General features: G+C 32.5%; 1 pseudogene; it reads right to left on the minus strand.

Annotated features, from left to right (window-relative positions):
- Positions 1-889: 889 nt before the first annotated feature.
- The window catches only part of LOC130543680 (casein kinase II subunit beta-like), a 29,474-nt pseudogene continuing 12,744 nt past the window's right edge, over positions 890-17,619 (minus strand).

Genomic DNA, 17,619 nt, shown 5'->3' on the forward strand with positions numbered 1-17,619 from the left:
TTTCCTTGAATTTTAGTAAACATTGCATTACATTTTATCAAATATAAAAATATTTCTTCCTGAAAAAGAGAGAGACAAGCCAAGAACAGATTCTTAATTATAGAGAACAAATTGTTGGTTACCAGCGGGGAGGTGGGTGGAAGGATGGACTAAATAGGTGAGGAGCACAGGTGACGTATGGAACTGAGACTAATATAGCACTGTATGCTAACTGGAATTAAAATAAAAACTGCAAACTAAAAAAAAAAAGTAAAAAATAAATAAAAACTTAAAAAATATTTTTTCCTAAGATACAATTGCCATTTACTAGTGAGATTTGAGATTTGTTTTTCTAAAAATGCCATTCAGATCTGTGGTTCAACGCATGCAACGTTCATTTTAACCTGTATCCTAGAACTGTTCACATATTACGAGAGTTCGCTGGTTTTACATATATGAAAAATTCCTCTGTAATGCCATACACTCTCTCTCCCTTTTCAAAATGGTAGTTTTTGTAGATTTTTAAAAAATTTTCTTCATTATTATTGTACTGTTCAGTATTCTCCTTATTCGTTAATTAATTTTGCTAATGTATTTTAATAGGAATAATCAATTTTATTTAATAATTAAATATATTAGCATGGAATTATCAACAACAATGACATATCATTTTGCAATTTCAATATCAGAAGACATGAAATCCTTCTTATTTTTTCCTGAAGAGATCTGACAAGATTTTATATAACTTTTGAATAAATGCTTTTTTCCGTTTTCTTCCACTTGATTTTATAGTCCCACCAAAATAATGATCCTTTTAATTAAACACAAAAACTAGAGAGGTTCCTAAAAGGGTGGCAGCAAAGGAATTAAGATATCAGTCGACAAACAGGTTCGGTGGGGAATCAGCAAATCATCTTGACTGGGCTTTTGGAGTTGCTGGTGGTTTGGAATTGTAGACCATTGGATGGATCTTGTCACTGTAGAGCCTAGACACGAACTGGTGCGTGAGCTCCTTGAGCTTGCATTTGGGATGCACTATGAAAAGTGTGTGAGAGAAACATATGCCAATGTAGGTGTAGTCTGTGTGGTGGTGCCTTGATGGTGCCTTGGGGTTTATATGTCCATGCACTAGGAACAGTAGAGCTTCATCGTGGCCTCACCTGGGCTGTCTGAAAGGCTGATGGAAACTTTGGCTGGTTCTCATGGTACACATGGGGCAGCAGCCAAAGTCTCCCTGCCGGTACTTTTCCAATATCAGGGTGATGCCAAGGTTGGTGAAGACATAGCAGGAACAGGTCAATCCATAAAGCATCTGGGCTGCCAGCTCAATCAGGTCACCTGGTTGGGTTGTCTCCCAGTTCTTCATCAGACTCCAGGTCCAAGTTCATGCCTAGACTTGTGGATAGTAAGGCATTTGCTCATTGAGTCCAGGGAGATTTTATTTGTGCTGGATGTTTTCCTCAAGAAATTCACAGAATTCATTGCTACAGAGCCCATAGGACTGGTATCAACAGCACTATTTTCCAGGTGTTTAGAACATTTATTTTTAATTAATTTATCTTTCTGTATAGATTTCCTGATGCTGCTTGGTCTCTATAATTTTGTTTTCTTAAGTGATCTTAAAAGTCTTTGAAAGTTAGGTTACTTTTTTTCTTTTGATTTACAATGCATGTAATAATTAAAGTTTTTCTACTTCTTTTTAATAAATTATTTATAAAATGCAATAAATGGGAATGACATTTTTAATTTCCATGTACTTTAAAGTTTTTGTTGAGTGTAGTATTTAGAGAGAACAGTGGCCATATCAGAAGGATTCAGCTCTGTGGATTGATTTCCAACCAGAAGACAGCAGTTTAGTCGGAGTCAGATCAAAAATGCCATCAGCCTGGAACATTGTCATCTCAGTCACTGCTCCAGTTAACTACTCTCTTGACTTCTAAAACCAAAGATTGGTGTTGCCCTTTTTATACTAATATTAATAAATTATGCAATATGCACATTAGCAATAACTGATTCTCATTTTATGACTATTCCTTAATTATTTATGACTTCTCGTGTGACTGGACATTTATTTGGTAGTTTCCACTTTGTGCTTACAAATAACGCTATTATGAATATTCTAGTGCATGCTTTTCTGTGAGCTTGTGGACGCACTGCTTTTGGGTTCAGGTATATAAATAGGGTAGAACTGACGATCTTTGAAAATTTGTGTGTTTAGCTTTTGTAGATACTACAGTTTTCAGAACTGGCCTCATGCTTAAGTTTTGAGGACACAACAGGCTTTGATATTTATAAGGAATCCAAAAACTCAGGTTCTTCTATTCACACAAACATTAAGAAATGTGTGTGTTTAACTTTATAATATTTATTTTATCAATTTTATTATTTCTTCAGAACCTGAATCAGGAATCCAGGGTTGAATAGGCTTTCTCGGTGATTCCAATCCATTGCCTGCTAAAGTTTGAGAATCATGGCCATAATGACATCTTTACCTACATGGTAGAGTTAGGGATGTTTACTAATGAGTTGGTATATTCTTCATAGGTTACAGCACTGATATGACAGGTGCTAAGATTTTCATTTTAAAATGATGGCTTTTAAGTGTTAACTGTGGATGAATTAAGATGGAAAGTTTAGGGGCATCTGGCTGGCTCAGTCAGTAGAGTGTGTGACTCTTGATCTCAGGGTTGTCAGTTCAAGCCCCACATTGGGTGTAGTGATTACTTAAAAATAAAGTCTTTAAAGTAAAATAAAATAAAATGGAAAGTTTACTGAGTCAGGGACTTTTATAGTCCAGACCAAAAACAAAAACAACAACAAAAAAACCAAAAAACTAAAGACCTAATAAAGGGGTAATTGGGAAGTCTGTTATTTTCCACTTAATTTTTTGATAACCATAACTGCTCTAAAAAAATAGTCTATTAATTTAAAAAAATACTGTATTTTAATCTGCCTGTGCAATGCCTTTGGCAACTGGACACTTAATAAGGAAAAGTCATTTTAATCATTTATTAGTTTTAAAAATATATATATATGTAATCGAGTTTTATATCCTAAAATATATCTCTTTGTTCTAGAGCAAGGGCCAACCTACATAACTTTGGCAAATTTTTGTGGATTATGTTTGAGTTACTAATTCTAATACTGAATTCTCACAAGACCTTTTAGTATCACATTTGTTTTTCTTTTGTTACATTTTATTTTTTGCATATGCTTTTATTTGCAGAAAATGTTCTGGTGATTATCTGGCTAATTTTATCAGAAGAAAAATATAATAGCTATAGGTTTAACAATACAAGAGACAATTACATATGCTAAAAATAAATACAGTCTAGTGGGCAGAACAGTGAAATTTCCATTTTAATTAAAATATTCAACCTCAACTATAAATTTAATCTATCCTTAATAGCTCAACTATACGTATGGTAACTGTCAAAAAAGGGACATGAGAACTATTCCAAAACAACAAGAAACAGAAACAACAGTGTTATTTTTATTTTACTAAAAAAAATACTAGTTGAGTCTATTAATTCTAGTCTGTCAAAGTCATTGATATGCTGTATGAGACACAAAAAATAAGTTTGCAGACCTTGGCAAACAAATTTTATTGTGATCAAATACCGGTGAATTAGGCCAAGTAAATTTTGTTTCCATACTTATATTCATCTATAGTATATAAATATAACTCAGAACGAAACTGGTATTGCAGAAGATAGGTGGGGTTATTTTTTGATAAATAGCCGAACATGTACTCTTCTCATATTTTAAAGTGAAGTTAATAAGGTTTTGTTTTTTTTCTCGACCTATGAGACTGTCATTTCATACCTAGTAGATCAAATCAACACTGATTACATAACAAAACGAGTAGTGTATATTTTAAGAAAAGGTTTTTGATTTACATGGAAGGTGATGACAGGAGTGTCCATGAGGTTATGAGACAAGAAGTGATCGTGACTGTCAGGAATGTTGATAGACACAACAGGGTTTTATACATTGAGGATTCTGAGGAGAAGGGACCTGAGATTATCTGGACATGATAATGTTCAGTAGGAAGAACTGGACTTCTCTCCCATTAGACAGCCCTGCTGTGTGAGACCCTCATGTGATGGCAGATAACATGCAAATGAATTGTCAGAATAGGCTGGAAAATTGTTCCAATGAATGTATGGGTTAAGGAATGGGGGGTGAACTGAGATACCTCAGGACAGACTATCTTTCACAGCCATGGGTGGAAGAAGTGAGAAAGGACCTCCAAACTAAGGGTGGGGGTTGGAGGAGACAGAGGGTACTTATTTCAAGGATAAGCCACTTCCTTTATGAATCCCAAGTTGCTGTTTGCCTCCAGGTTCTTCCATCTTACCTTTGCATCCCTGCTTCTCTTCGCATCAAGGCAAGCCTTTGCAAATAGATCCTATTTAGCTTTAAGAGCTGCAGTCTCCTCCTTCTGATAAGCCTTCAGAGCTCTTCACTGCATCTTGGGAATGAAATGGGTCCTAATCATCCCCTGCAGACTCTAAGCTGTTACTGTGTGAATTTGAAGTTTCTCTGTAGATAAGGAGTTCAGTACAGGCACACTCATCCAGTGAGCCCCCAAGTTCATGGAGTTGGGGTGGGTGAAGACATAGCTGGGTGCCTGTAACTTGGTCTGAACCCCAGGTACCCACTCTCTGTTCGCATCCGTCTAGCGTTGCTTGCCTACCACCATGAAGTCCAGGAGGAAAGAATACACAACATTGGGGTCCACATCACATATACTCACCTTCAGCAACGGGAACATCCTCCTGGTGATCGTCATCTGGTTGGTGAGCTCTTTAAAGTGCAGCTACATCTAGCATTTTTTAGGCTGATGCTTGGGCCACATTTCTGCCTGCCAGCCTGAAGCGCTCTAAAGAATTCAGCTGGTTGTCCACTAGGTACTGCAAACTTTTGTACAAGTGTCAGATACCAAGGGAGCTTGTCCTCCTGGCAACCCCCCAGGACCCTCCAACTCTAACTTGCCACCTGAGAGCATTCTTTAACACCTTTCAAGGACCCTTCTTCCAAGAAGAGAAACCGCAGTGGCCTGCAGTTCCTAGGCATGGGCTTGGGACTAGGGTGAAGACTGGGTTTAGAAGGGAGGTGAGGGGACAGGGGGGTAAAGCTAGAGTTATTCCACTTGAAGTCTGCAAGGCATGACTAAGATACGTCTTTGTGGTATTGGATTTGCTTTAAACAGTTAAAAATTTGACTATTGACCAGCGAATTCATGAAGTGTACTAATAAGACTTTTGATATCTTTGAAGCTCTTTTTTAATCAAAAGGAGCATTTTTAATGTGTTAAGATGCAAATTATGTGTACATCAGGATTATTATTGCATGATAATGCAATTTTCTAAAATATTTCATTAGGTTTTTATGCTATTTTAAAATATGTTGGCCACTGATATTTGAAGTCTGGTTTTAATTTATAAAGTTTCCTTAAAGGATTCTTATGAGAGCTGCAATTTTTGACAATTTAGAAGCTGTGGACACTTTTGGATGGCAACGTGGTAAAGTACCACATGCTGTGAACACCACTTTTTGTGCTTTCCAAGCAACACAGGGATGCTTGTGAACCTGACCTACACAAAGCAGTTATTTTGGTTCTTTAAGCTGCCTGCCAAACTGTTGTAGTAGCTTTTTTTGATTTGGGCAGATGGCCACTTGAAAACAAATCAAAATACAATATTTGGTTTCTGAACTTACCTGCATTCAAATCTTTGAATATGAATGCTAGCTCAGATTGAATTTCAGGTCTGACTAATTGTTTTTGATGTTCCTAGGCAGTTTGCATGAAACGTATTTGATCAAACCGCAAACCCAGGCTTCACTTCTTATTAGTTTGCTGTGCAATATCCCTTCTGGTGGTGTATTATATGCAACAAAAAATAGGGGATAAAATATTAATCTGTAGCTCCTACCCAGAATAAGATGGTCAAGATATGTATTAACAAGAGACACTGATCTATTTCTGAGGCTATGCATGTACGGCTTACTGCTGAAATCTAGTAAAACTTTCAAATGTGTTATTTCCAGGCAAAGTCTATGAGAAATGTGAATATGAGCAAAATACATAATCTTGCTGGTTTTTAATACAGTAGTTATGGCACAGACTTCACACCCTCACACAGATTTCAAGCAAACTAAGATAATTATGTTGATTTAAGCAGTTCTTCCCAATTTATTCATATTCTTTATTGTCTTGATTTACAGCTAGCTTACATTCCTTCCTTCTTTCCTTCCTTCCTTCTTCCTTCCCTCTCTCCTTCCCCGCCCCTTTTCTTGTTATTTCTTTCCCCTTTCTTCTCTCCTCTCCCCTCCCCTCCTCTCTCTCTCTCCCTTTCTCCCTTTCCTCCCTCCCTCTTTCTTTCTTTCTTTCTTTCTTTCTTTCTTTCTTTCTTTCTTTCTTTCTTTCTTTCTCTTCTTCTTCTTCTTCTTCTTCTTCTTCTTCTTCTTCTTCTTCTTCTTCTTCCTTCCTCCCTCCCTCCCTCCCTCCCTCCCTCCCTCCCTCCCTTCCTTCCTTTCCTGAGTTTGTGTGCAATTTCTTACATCTGTAAAGAAAAAAATGGAAAGAGAGAAGAAAAACTCATAAAAATGATTATAAGGGAGGGCATGGTTGAGAAGCAGACTTGAAAATCAGTTCACAAAATATAACTTTTTATGTAGTCTTGGTTCTGGAATCTTCAGGTTCTTTACATAATTGAAAAGACAAGAAAAGGAAGTTTGAAATAGTGTGTAGGAAACTGAAACTGATGTCTATTATACAAGTGAATTAACCAAAGAGAAAATAATTAACCAAAGTTAAATACAATAATTTGATAATACTCAGTTTATAATCTTATGGACACAAAAACTGCCAAGAATCTTAAACCACACTCAGTTATACTTTGATAATTAATATTGTTCTTATGCATTTGAAGCTATTTTAAATATATTGTAAGATAATTGAAGTAATTCATTGTATCACTGTTCCTGATATCCAAAATTTCTCAACAATAGTTAAAAGAGATACAAATATGAAATCTAAAAAATTAGCAAAACTCTGTGATTTTCAATTTAAAGTAAAAATATCAAGGTAGATGTATTATTTTTCTTTTTTGAATTATATATTTCCTCTCTCTCTTCCTGAAAACCTCTGAAGCAATAACAAGTAATAGCAATGATTACTCTTTGTAATAAGATACCGATATTTAAATACTATTCTTTAAAAAAATGTTTAAATTTGTTTTATTTTATTGTGACAAGAACATTTAACATGAGATTTCTCCTGTTGATGTATTTTTGACTGTACAGAACATCACTGTTGACTTAAGAGACAATGTTGTATAGCAGAACTCTAGAATTTTTTCATCTTCCTGGAGCGGAAGTTCACACCTATTGACTAGCAACTCCCCATTTCCTACCCACTCAACCAGTTCCTGGCAACCACTACTCTACTCTTTGATTCTATGAATTTTATCTATTTTAGATAGATAAATAGAATTGTATGAATTTGAGTATTTTAGATACCGCTTATAAATAGAATCATGTAATATTTTTCTATCTGGCTTGCTTTATTTATAATACTCTCAAGATTCACATATGTTGTCACAGATAGCAGGTTTTTCCCTCTTTTTTTTCAGGTTGAATAATAATCCGTTATAGGTATATACTACATTTTCTTTATCAGTTTATTTGTCAGTGGACATTTGTTTCTTGGCTTTTGCAAATAGCACTGCAATAAACATGGGACTGGTAGTATCTCTTCAATATTCTGATTTCAGTTATTTTCGAGTAATGCCCAGAATGGGAAAGCTGGATTACATGGTAGTCCTATTTTGAATGTTTTAAGGAGGCTCCATGCTATTTTCCAAACTGGTACCATTTTGTATTCCTACTAATAGTGTGTAAGCGTTCCAATTTCTCCACATCCTCACCAACACTTGTTCTTTTTTTTTTTTTATATAATAACGATTAGTAACATTGAAAAAAACTTTTTATATGCTTGTTTGCCATGTCTTTCATGGAGAAATGTCTACTCAAGTCCTTAGGCCATGTTTAAATAGGGTCATTGTTTTTTGTTTTTTGTTTTTTTAATTGAAATATAGGTGTTCCTTGTATGTTTTTGAGATTATCCCCTTATCAGATATATGGTTTGCAAGTATTTTCCCCAATTCATAGGTTGCCTTTTATTTTGTTGACTGTTCCCTTCGCTGTGTATAAGTTTTATGTTCGATGTAGTCCCACGTGTTTATTATTGCTTTTGTTGTCTGTGCTTTTGGTGTCATATTCAAAAAAATAATTTCTAAGACACATATCATGAAGCTTTTTTCCTGTTTTCTCCTAGAAGTTTTATAGTTTCAGGTCTTACATTTAAGTCATTAATCTATTTTGAGTTGATTTTGTGTATGGTGTGATATAAGGTCCTATTTTCATCCTTTTTCATGTGGATATCCACTTTTCCCAACATTATATGTTGAAAAGACTCTCCTTTCTCCATTGTTTATTATTGGCACACTTGGTGAAGATCAGTTGACTGTATGAGCGCAAGTTCATTTCTGGGTTCTCTATTCTGGTCTATATGTCTATTTTTATGCCAGTACCATGCTGTTGTGGCTACTATAAATTTTTAAAATATTTTGAAATCAGGAAGTGTGATACCTCTAACTTCGTTCTTCTCAAGATTGTTTAATTTCCACATAATTATGAATTTTCCAGTTGTCTTTCTGCTGTTGGTTTCTAGTTTATTCCAATGTGGTTGAAGAAGATACTTGGTAGGATTTTAAACTTCTTAAATTTGTTAAAACTTGTTTTGTAATCTAACATGCGATCTCTTTGGAGAAAAACAAGTACAGTTGAAAAGAATCTGTATTTTTCTGCTGTTGAGTAGAATGTTCTATCTATATCTATTAGGTCTATTTGGTCAATAGTGCTTTTCAAATCCTCTTTTTCCTTTTTAAACTGTTGGGATATTCTCTCTATTATTAAAAGTGGGGTATTGAAGTCACCATTATTGCATTGCTATTTTTCCCATCAGTTGGGTTAATGTTTGCTTTGTATACTTCTATGGGCTGATGTTGTGTGCATATATATTTGCAATAATATGAATTTTTAATTCACAAATATTATGATAAGATTGAGTGTAACTTTAAAGTATTAAATAAGTATAATTAAGGAATAAAAGAAACATGATATTAAGAATAAGTACTTTTTACCATTAATGTTAAATTCTCTTGATTCTTATTTAAAACCTTTAAAATACATTTATATATATATATATTTGCTTCTTATTTAAAAAATATATATATATTTGATTCTATATATATATATATTTGATTCTTATTTAAAACCTTTAAAATACATTAATATATATATATTTGCATTACAAATTTATAGCTAAGACTTGTGAATATTGATAGAACTGATTATCCTGTTAGATAATGGAATATAGTCTCTCATTCTATTATTTAATTTTCTGTTCCTTGTGAGATAACAAAGTTAATTTTTTGAAAACTTGTTATTGTTCTGTATGTGTTTTGTAAAAAGAAAAGATTATATTCAGTTATAGCTTAAATGATTACATTCAGAAAGAAAAATATTACAAGACCTTTATTATCTTGGTCATTTTGACTCTTGAAAAATAAATCATTTGTTTTTAACAGTTATCCTTATTAGGAAATTATAATTGTTACTGACAAATTAAAACAAATGATCAATGACTACTTTCGATTATATTTGTTATTGAGAGAAAAGAATTGTAGAAAATTAATCAAAGAAGAAAAATTACATCTTTTAATCTGTAATACATTTATTTGTAAAGGAGTATATTATGATGCTGTCCAGCTGTAAAAATAAGCAACATCACAGGTAAATAGTAAGCTTATAAAAATGAACTGAAAAATACCTGGATAATTACTTCAGACAGTATAACTGTGGGTTTCTGGGATAGGATTGAAAGTACCAGCCACTCTATTGGAGACAAAAAACAAACAAACAAACAAACAAACAATGGTGACTTATGCTCTACTGCTAGAAGAACTGGGGAATTTAAATCGAGTAATTGGATGATTTATTCCACAAGCACACATTTCTAAATATTGGTGATGACTTTGGTAAAACCAGAAAGATTTTGATTCTTAACTTTAAATATTAGAAATGAGCATTTTACTTAGCATGCTAAAATTATTTAAATCTTACTTTTAATTGTATATTCCCAATGAAAGTTAATTTTTTTATTGTATTTATTTTAATGAAATCATATTTTACACAAAATAAAATTTTCTTAACTAAAAAGTACAACTAGTTAAATTAAAGGTAGATTTGAGTTGTGAGTGTGGCTATTTAGACTATAAAGCCATAATAAGGGTACAACAATCCACTTGGTGGAGATCTACTCTAATTGAGGCCAATTATTTTATTTACTTGTAATTCACATTGCTAAGAGAAGCAGCTACTAGCCAAATAACTAGGAAGAAACAAAGAGACTTGGGTGGGTGTTATTTCAAATTCAGCAGTAAAATCCAAGGAAAAATAACATATTTTTACACATAAAAGATTCTAGAAAAAATGTTTATATGCATGATTCCAGTTTGGTAAAATGTTTGCAGTCTAAGCTTTTTTTATAATAATTCAGCAATAAACATCATTAAGCCATAAATAGCTAACACTTCTAAGTAAATAAAGTTACACTTTTAAAATATTTCTTTTTATTAATTGATATGTGCACAGTAAGGAACTCACATTAAAGAATGTCATAATGGGGGCGCCTGGGTGGCACAGCGGTTGGGCGTCTGCCTTCGGCTCAGGGTGTGATCCCGGCGTTCTGGGATTGAGCCCCACATCAGGCTCCTCTGCTAGGAGCCTGCTTCTTCCTCTCCCACTCCCCCTGCTTGTGTTCCCTCTCTCGCTGGCTGTCTCTATCTCTGTCGAATAAATAAATACAATCTTTAAAAAAAAAAAAAAAAAAAGAATGCCATAATGAAAATTAACAGTCTCATACTACTCCATCACCTCTAAGTCTCCTCTCCAGGGTACTTTTAAAATTGTTTATATTTTGGTTATTTTCTTTATGAAATAATATTATTTTCCAAATTTATTAATATCACATAACATTTATTATTCCCCTAATATGAAATATAAACATTTAACTTGCTCCTCTCTTTCATCTCTGTGCTTGACAATTGTTTTGTTGTTTGGGATTTTCTAGCAATTATCTTTCATGTAAATAATATCATTAACACTCAATTGATATTTCTAACCTTTTTCTATTTGGTTTCTGTACTTTATGTGATAATATTAATGCCCTTCCTTTTCTACCAAGTTTTCTTCACAATCTGCTTTGTGTTGTTTCACTTTTATATTTCACAGTTCTTGGTGTTTCATTCTATCCTTTAAACATAACATCTTCTCCAGGCTAAAAATTGACTCTTAAATTGAAAGCCAATAAACAATATTTATATTATTATGGTTGCGAACATATTGAGTAATGAAATAACAATTAGCTTTCCATCCCTAAAAATTCAGTCATAATCCAAATACTCCTTGAGGGACGTTAGGCTAAAACTATTTCCTCAATTGGTAAAAAGTCATTTTAGATCATGTTTGGAAAATAATGTTCTTCCTCAATTTCTGTTATTTTTTTAATTTATATTGACCATTTAAAAATTGCATGTACTGCTTTTATCCTCAATATTTTTCAGTTTCAATTATGCGTATTATTGTGTTCCACTACCATTTTTTCTCAAAAGTGCCTGTATTGGTGTGCGCTGAAATTTCATTACCTGCTCTGTTGGGTTTTTCTCTTTCTTATCTTTTTTATTATAACTTTCTTTAGTTTAATTTACATGTCAGCTATTTTTTTCTTCCCTTAAACTCACAATGAAAGGTTTTCCTAAGCTGTGAAATTAACATGTAACATTTCTGAATCCTAAAGTGTATGTATATAGTTTTATACACACACACAAACACGTATGTAATTAGATAGTACATGTCCCCCAGCTGATTGGCAAATAGGTCTATCTTCTAGTTAGCTCTAAGGAGATATGATTCTTGCTGGATGAGAGGATGCATAGAGTATCTTTTCTTTTGACCTGCTGATAGCAGGTGGCCTAACTTTTGACAACACAAACACCAAACTGACAAAGACTTTATTTTATGATATCAGCATTTAGACTGATAATCTTATTTAGAATTTTTAAATGTTATTAATATTTTTAGGGAATGGCAGATTTACTAGCAATTACAAGAAATAATACAGAGGGAACTATGTACTCACTACCTGGCTTGTCTCAATGCCAGGATATTGGCATTGTTGCTGTCAAGACAGAAAAATTCCACTGCCCCAAAGATCACTCGTCATCTTTTGTAGACACATGTACTTCTGTGTCCTCTTATAGACACATGTCCTTCTTCATTAACCCTTTATAAACACTAATCTGTTCTCCATATTTATAATTTTGGCATTTCAAGAACATTATAAAAATGGAATCCTAAAAATGGAATGTAAACTTCGGGAACTTTACATACCATAAGATTTTTTCACTCAGTTTCATCACTTTGGTTGTCTTTCTAAGAATAATTCTCTGAAGATTCAACCAAGTTGTGTTCATCAACGAGGCTCTTCTGTTTATTGCTGAGTAGTATTCCATGAATTAACCATTCACCCATTGAGGAATATCTGGGTTATTTTGAGTTTTGACTTCCAAATAAAAGGGCTATAAACATACATACATGGAATTTTGTAAGAACATGAATTTTCATTTCTCTGAGATAAATGCTTAGGAGTGCAATTTTTGGATCATGTCATAATTGCATGGTTTTTTCATAAGGGACTCCCAAACAAATTTCCATAGTGCCTGAAGCACTTTGAATTTCCACCAGCAATATTTGAGGGATTTGGTTTGTCTTTGCTAGTCTCTGGTGTTCCCATATAGTGACATTATTTTGCCTATTATTTAAGTGTACAATCATTTCTTATTGTAGCTTTAACATTTCCTTAAAGGCTCATATTATTGAACATATTTTCATGTGTTTATTTGACATCTATACATCATTTTACGTAAAATGTCTCTTCATGTCTTTGTCTAACTTAATTGTGCTACTTGTTATGTGTTTGTTTATTTATTAGTTGAGCTTTGATAGTTCTTTATATATTATACATACTAGTCCTTTGTCAGATAATGTGATTTACAAATATTTCTCCTACTCTATAGCTTATCTTATGCTATTAACAGGTTTTTCAGAGAAGAAAATTATTTTAAATTGCTTTAGAGGACAAAAAATATATATACATAAATATATAAATATGAATATATATAAATATATGTGTGTATATATACACATAAATATATATACATAAGTATATAAATATGAATATATATAAATATAAATATGAGTGGGTATATATACACATAAATATATATATACATAAATATATAAATATAAATATATATAAATATAAATACATGTGTGTGTGTGTCTGTGTGTGTGTGTGTATGTATATATATCTAAGAACACTTCGAATTCCAAAGACCTTCTTGTAAGTTTTTTGCTGAAATTTTGACATTTTAAATTAATTCCATATTCCACATTGAGTTAAATTTTCTATGAGTATGTGACTTAACTTAGGTCAAGGCTTTTTTCTTTTGTTTCTCAAAATCATTTGGGCATATTTGTGGGTCTTTTGCCTACACAGTTTTAATTGCTATTAATAGCCTACTGAATACCAGCTTGAAACTGGGTAGATTCCTTCTACTATATTCTTCATTTTCTAAATTCTTTTAGCCCTTCTGGTTCCTTTGCTGTTTTCCATATGTATTTTAAAATAATCTGGTGTATACAAAACTCTCACTAGTGGTTTGATGAGAATTGGCTTAAATTTACATATCAATTTTGGCCAAACTGACATCCTTGCTGATATGAGCTGTATTGTGTCTTCTCAAAATTCATGTATTGAAGTCTTAATGCGTCAGATTTAACAATCTGAGACTGTGACTGCATTTAGAGATAGGGTCTTTAAAGAGATAACTAAATGAAAATGAGGTAATTAAGGTAGGCCCCAATCCAACATGACTGCTAATTAGGTCACAGACACACACAGAGGAAGACTGTCAAGACATTGAGAAGAGATGGCTATCCACAAGCCATGGAGTAAGGCTTTAGGCAAAGCACAACCATGTTGACACCTTGATCTTGGACTTTCAGCCTTCAGGATTTACAAGAAAATATATTTCTGTTATTTAAGCTAGTCAGTCTATAGTATTTCATGATAGACTTTGCAAACTAATACACTTTACAAGTTGAATATTTCAGTCTACAAACACTGTGTGTCTTTCCATTTTTTAGGACTTTTTAAATCTCTTTCATCAACATTTTATAGTTTCTGATGAAAGTCTTATAAATATTTAGCTACTTTAGATATACTTAATTTTTGAGTGATTTTATATGACACTGAATTTTTAATTTCAATGTCCATTTGTTAATTCCTGGCACGTAGTAGTATAATTAGCATTTTAAGTTTTTCTTATATCCTCTAACCTTGCTGAATTTATTAATTTTAGAGAGCTATTTTTTGAGTATATGTGTAATAACTAGACTTTGGCTTATGTGTAATCATGTCATCAGCAAATAGAGACAATTTTATTTTGCCCTTTCTCATGTATCCGTGTTTTAATTATTTTTCTTACCTTATTACATTTGCTAGAACTTCTCATACTATGTTAAATGAGAGTGGTGAGACTGAAAAACTTTTTTCTTGATCTTTAGGGGAATGATTCAGTCTTTCATGATTAAGTATAATGTTAACTGTAATTTTTGGCTTTGGTTTTCTTTCTGCTTTTGATTTTCATGTATGTTGTTCAACAAGTGGAAAAATTTCATCTCTATTCCTATTTTTCTGAGAGTATTTTGTGTTCATTTGTTTTACCATCATTATCTCATTGTAAAATTTGCCAAATGTTTTTTCTATATTGAATTATGTGACCATACAATTTTTCTTCTTTAGTATGTTAGTTGAGTGCGTTACATTGATAGTTTCCAAATATTGAATTGGTCTTGCATGCTGAAAATAAATATCAATTGGTAATAGTGTATAGTTCTTTTTTATATTGCTATATTTTACTTATTAGTATTTTGCTAAGGATTTATGCATTTACTTCATGATGAACATTTATATGTTGTTTTCTTTTTGTGTATTATCTTTTTCTTGTTTTTGGTATTACTATAATAATATGCCCATGAAATGAATCAGAAAGATTCTTCTGTTTTCTGAAAGCAATTTTGAAGAACTAATCTTAATTTTTCTCTAAATATTTGGCAAAATTCTCTAATGAAACCACATAAACTGAAGATTCACTTTTCAGGAGCTTGTAAATTACAAATTCAAATCCTTTATTGGTGATCTATTTCATAGTGGATATTACATTGTGTTATTTAAGTAATTGACCAATTGAATTTAATGCAACATATTTGTGTGTGTAGAGTTGTTCGTAGTTTACACTTATTAACCTCCGAGGTCTGCAATGTCTATAGTGATATCCCTTCCTCTGACTTTGATATTCATAAATTGTCTTTTTACTTTGTCAGACTTGTTAGAGGTTTAGCAACTTTATAAATCTCTTCAAGGAATCAGCTCTGTTTCAGATTTTTTTCTATCATTTTTCTGTTTTTAATCTGATTAGTTAATATTTTTATCTTTATGATTTCTTTTATTCTGCTTGCTTCATATTTACTTTGCTCTTCAGTGTCCTCTTTTCTGAAGTATGCCATTATTGCCATTAAATTTTCTGTTGGCATTCATTTAGCAGTATTCCACAAGATTTAATATGTTGTATTTCATTTTTATGCAGTTAAATTCATTTGTTTTGTGGCTGAAGAACTTCCTGTGTATGATCTCAACTCAAATTTTTTTTATCTGTTTTATGGTCCAAGATATGGTCCATATTGGTATATGTTCCGTGGGAGCTTAAAAATAACATGTATTCAGCAGTTATTGAATGGAATAGTCTATATCAATATTATCATCTTGGTTCTTGATGTTTTTGAGTTCTTTATCCTTGAAGTTGATAGTTGTTCTATCATTTGAGAGGAGTGCTGGAGTCACCAGCTATGTCTGTGGATCTGTTTCTTTTCCTGTCAGTTATGCTAGTTTTGGGTTCATGTGTTTTGCAGCTCTGTTATTTGCTACATACACATTTAGAATTGCTATGGCATACGGGTGAACTGGTTCATTTATCATAATAAACTTATCTCCCTGTCTCTAATAATTTTGCTTGATCTGAAGTCTGTTTTTTCTGATACCAATATAGTGACTCCTGCATTGTTTGCATAAAACTCTTAGTTTCAATATGCTTATATTGTTTTACTTCCAGTGTGTTTCTTGTAGACAATACACAGTTGGGTGATATTTTCTAATCCACTCTGTCAATCTATCTTAAATAGTGTATTATATAATTTACATTTCATGGAATTATTGATATATTTAGGCTTAAATCTGCCACCTTATTTTCTTATTTTCTGTGTGTTCTTTTTTTTTTTTCTGCCTTCCTGTGTGTTACTTGAACATTTTCTATTAGAATTTCATTTTGATTTAGCTAGTATTTTAGAGTGTATTTCTTTGTATACTTTTGAGGTGGTTCTACATATTATATATACATACCTTAGTACAGTCCACTGGTGTCATCCTTTTGCCAATTTGAATAAAACTTAAAAATCTTACTTCCTGTTAAGTCACTTCACACTCTCTAATTTATAATACAGTTATCCTAATTATTGCCTCCACATATATTTATAGCTACATTAAATAATGATGTAATTATTGTTTCAACCATTAATTATAATTTAGAAGACTCAAGAAGAGAAGTCTGTTGACTATAGAATTATTTGGTTTTCCTTCTATTTTCTTTCTTCTTTCCAATTTCCAAGTTTTCTTCTTTTAACACTTTCTTTATATTTTTTATTATTTAATTTTTAATATTTTTAGGAGTAAATCTGCTGGCAACAAATCTTTTAGTTGTCTTTTATTTAAGAAGATTTGCTTTTAATTTCTAAAGGATATTTTCATTGGATATGATTCTGGGTTGGCAATTCTTTTCTTTCAGCTTTTAAAAATTATGTCACTTTCTTCTTGCTTCAACCCTTGTTTATGAGAAATTTGCATTCCCATTGTTTTTTCTCATTTGTATTCTTTTTCTTTTAATTTTTATTTGTTTTCCATTTTTGGGTAAGCTTTTTTTTCTTTTTCTTTTTTACTGCTGTTGAGACTTTTTTGCCTTTAGTTTTCAGAATGTTCAGTATGCTGTGTCTCAGTTTGAATTTCTTTTGGCTTACTGTATTTGGGATCTGCTCATTTTCTTGAATTAGTAGGCTTATGTCTTTTACCAAATTTGGGATGCTTTCGGCCATTATTTCTTTTTATTTTCTTAGATATTTTATTTATTTATTTGAAAGAGAGAGAGTGAGCATGAGCAAGGTGAAGGGGCAGAGGGAGAGGGAGAAGCAGACTCTGCACTAAGCAGGGAGCCCAACACAGGGCTTAATCCCAGAACTCTGAGATCATGACTGAGCAGCAGGCAGACACTTAACTGATTAAGCCACCCAGGTGCCCTTCAGCCATTATTTCTTCAAGTACTTTTTCAGTATGCCCTT

Source organism: Ursus arctos, unplaced genomic scaffold (assembly GCF_023065955.2).
Source record: "Ursus arctos isolate Adak ecotype North America unplaced genomic scaffold, UrsArc2.0 scaffold_15, whole genome shotgun sequence".
Lineage (NCBI taxonomy): Eukaryota > Metazoa > Chordata > Mammalia > Carnivora > Ursidae > Ursus > Ursus arctos.